We start from the raw sequence: 3,708 nt of genomic DNA on the forward strand, positions 1-3,708 counted from the left end.
TTAGGGAGGATGATGTCCCAGGAGAGAGATAGCCTGTGAGCGTCTTTTCAATCTGGGGCATCATCATATAACCTTGAGCTTTCGCATCAACGATATTCGCATAAAATTAAGTCGATGGTGAAAAAAAAACGGAATGAGTAGGGCTTGCTTCAAGAACGAGTTAATTCGTTTTGGAGGTTGTCAAAAAAGGTGAGAGAGCGGCGTTGTGGCTCCATCTCCTGGCCCAAAGGGGGTGGGGGTGGAGATCCGTCTCACGAACCTCTGCCAGATCGGCTTGTGAACCCCAGGAATGCAGCATGGCTCGTGGTTTTCTAAAGAAAGCAAGGCGCGCACGAAGCACTTTCATGGGGAGAGGATCACAGTGTTCACAGTCTCCTTGAAGCCCAAGGAGAGCGTGCTTTTCGCCCAAACACCTAAAGCATAAAGTGTGGAGATCGCCCTCCAAAAGGAAATTTTCACAAGGGGGGGACACATCTCAACACTCTAAAAAATGATTCTGTGGCCTTGTAAATTTCACAGTTATAAAAAAGTTATGTTACCTTAATAAAATCTCTAAAAGTCACATACATGATTGTTTGAGTTAGACAAATCAAAATAAATGCCTAAAAAAACAATTATTCATTTTGTCTTAAATTTACACTATAATTTAAGTTTACTTCACTAGTAAAAATCAGTATTTGACTAACTGAATTATATTTTTAACATGCACTTATTATTTTTTGATACATTTCAATCAAAATATCTGTTAATGGAGTAATTGTACTGATTAGTTTCAAGAACTACAATTATCACTCATTCCAACTCAATATTCTTTATTTTTAACAACAAAAACTTAAATAATTGAGTAAATTGCCCTGTGCAAGTGCTCATGGGAAATCTGGTGTAACATCAGAGACAAGAAGGCTGTGAGGATGTGAGAATGGACATGAAGCACCTGGAACATTCTGGAACACTCCTTACAAATCCTGGTGAGTAAACAGCTAACACAAGTTACTGTAATAATGACTCTGTCTGCCTGCACACACAACTTTATTAGGTTTGAGTTACTGTTCTGAATCCTGTCACAGCCGAGCTCCAGAGCTAACGATAGCTAGCAACAGGCCAGTCCTGGGGTTCATTGTGATTTAGCTTGTTTGTTCCAACCACCAAACTGCTCAGCTAAAGCGCGTTTAATACAGACACTTAAAATCTGGTGTAAAAGGAGAGATTTAACACCGAGCAGCAGCGCGTGCATGTCCGGGTTTCTTCCGGGTTTCTCGGTGTAAACGGCGGCGGTTGTGCCGCAATATTTGAATTTCTCCCGCCAAATGCGGTGATATTGCGCAGCCTACCGCCACTGTGGAGAGGATATAAAACTAACATGTTCAAATAATTCCCGCATGTGTACCGGTCCACCTCACACACTGAACCGCGAGTCTGCTCATTTCACTCCGACACTTTAAGAAAGAAACTTAGAACAAATCCGGTTTAAACAGCAGAAATGAGGTGCAGTGTCCGGACTCTGGTACTGTTTTATCCGTTACTGTATATAAGTATTTTTAACATGATTAAACACTGAGCACGCAGCAGCAGATGTTATAAAATAAATGTGCTAAGTACTGTACTAATAACTAAAGCTATGAAATATAAAGATTTAGTGAAAATACAACATTTCTCTCAGACTTAGAATTGGGAGAAAGTAATATGAAATTAAAATACTGAAGTGAAACATTATGTATGTTCTGATATGTAAGTAAAAGAACCTAAAACTGATTGATTTTGTGTGTGTGTGTTTGTGTGAAACATGTTATATATTTTCTATATCTCTTTCACAGCACCAACACCACTAATGAAGAGAAGTTGAATAGAGATAAAACAGGAGGTAAATGTCAACTTTTTTTAAATGTTACAGAAGTATTAAATGTGTAACCATTGAATCAAAGATAGAAATAGACTATTAGTCCAAAAAGTATGTATTTGAACAGAAGTACTATGTTACCAGTCTGGTAGACTTTATATTAACAGTCACACTTGTACTTACTTGTACACTATTGTTCCTTTTTCAGGTGCCAGCATTATGGGATGGCGGTGTAAGCTCTGCACATTTGTCGTATCATCAAAAGGAATTTCTATAATTACCGAGTGAAGCATGGTACTGTTGGTCATGGATATTTAGTGTCCTGTGTTCATTTAGACTGTCATTGCTTCTTTAAGACCTGAGAAGGTCTGCACACACATTTGTATGGATCCCACAGTTTGCAGGAAACTGAAGTGTGAAGGTGTGCAATCTTTCAGATGTAAAATGTGACTCATTAGATTCTAATACAAAAGTCTACTTTCCATGTGTTAACTGTATAATACTTGTGGCAGAAGTATTGTTTGTGAAACTGTTTACTGATAAGATAAATCCAGCTCTCTGTTTATGATCTTGTTACAAGTCATTTGCAAAGTAAACCAGGTTGAGTTTAGACTTCATGTCTTGTCAAATTTGGCAAATAAATGTTTAATTAAAATGAAAATGAAAATGTGTGTATTGTTTCTTTTATTCAGTTAAAATATTTAGTAAATGTAGCACATTTGTTTGTTAAATAGTAGTATAATTTTCAGTATCTTCTACCTTCCATTTCAATTATATCTACTAAATTATTTTACTCATTTTCACTTTTCATTAACTTCTACTTTTCATTACATTTACTCGATTTTGTACATCATTGTACTAAATATAGTTATTCAGGTCTACTTAATTTTTTTACTGACTTGTACTCAATTCATGAAGTATATTTTACATGATTTTTATATTTTTTTTATGTTTACTCAATATTTTTAAGTGTAAAAATGTTTCACCAAAAAAATTGAGTACAGCACAGTTTTATTTTTTAGAGTGAATGTAAACTCTGCCATTTTATTGTGAGTAAACACTTTTCTTTACTTTTAGCTTGCTTGTAAACACACACGACACAATGCGGTCTAAAGACAAAAAAATCTGAGGAATGTTTCCGATTTACTCTGCAGGCGCGAGTGGTCTATTGTACAGTAATAAGTCACCTTAATAAGACACTTTTCATGCATATTTGCACACGCTCTTTCTTTCACCAAATTTCTAAATTTTTAAATGGTCTATTGTACAGTATATTTCTATTTCTATTTTTATGTACAGTATATTTCTATTTTTATTTCAATTTTTATCCTAGTTAAATTTATTTTCTATCATATTTCTTTTATTTCTATTTATTTCTTATTATAAGCTTAAATTCTTATTTTAAGGTCACTGGCCGTCGTATAAGCATTTCACTGGATATCGTACTGTGTATGACTGTGTATGTGACAAATAAAATTTGAATTTAAGGAGGCAGTGGTGTGAAAATAAAGAAAAGTAAGCGTGGTAAGAGCTTGGGATTCATGAGGGACAGAAAAACTAAGTAATAAAAAGAATCTCAAAAAAAGAATAAGGCTTGATCCAACAAAGCCATATAGATACTCCACATATCTTTTCAGAAAAAAATTAATCAAACATAGATCATTGTGAAGTACGCTGAAAACATTTTGAATATACTGTATTTTTACATTAAAAGTGTCAGACATTCACAGTTTCACTGTCAAAGTAATAAAATTATGGTGAAACATCTAGTGTAGGGGTCCTGAATTAAAATTTAAGAAGGTCCAGTCATAAAGTTTAATTTGAGCCGAGGTCTGAATTTCATTTTTGTGTTAAGATTTAGATCTTTGTCA

At 34.7% G+C, this 3,708-nt stretch overlaps 1 long non-coding RNA gene across 1 annotated transcript; it reads left to right on the plus strand.

Annotated features, from left to right (window-relative positions):
• The first annotated feature begins 882 nt into the window (after positions 1 to 882).
• On the plus strand, positions 883 to 2,343 carry LOC128517981 (uncharacterized). Its single transcript, XR_008357552.1, has 3 exons — positions 883 to 968; positions 1,815 to 1,861; positions 2,046 to 2,343. It is a non-coding gene; the product is annotated as an uncharacterized LOC128517981 (long non-coding RNA).
• Positions 2,344 to 3,708: the final 1,365 nt, after the last annotated feature.

The sequence above is a fragment of the Clarias gariepinus genome, chromosome 2 (assembly GCF_024256425.1).
Source record: "Clarias gariepinus isolate MV-2021 ecotype Netherlands chromosome 2, CGAR_prim_01v2, whole genome shotgun sequence".
In the NCBI taxonomy this organism is placed as follows: domain Eukaryota; kingdom Metazoa; phylum Chordata; class Actinopteri; order Siluriformes; family Clariidae; genus Clarias; species Clarias gariepinus.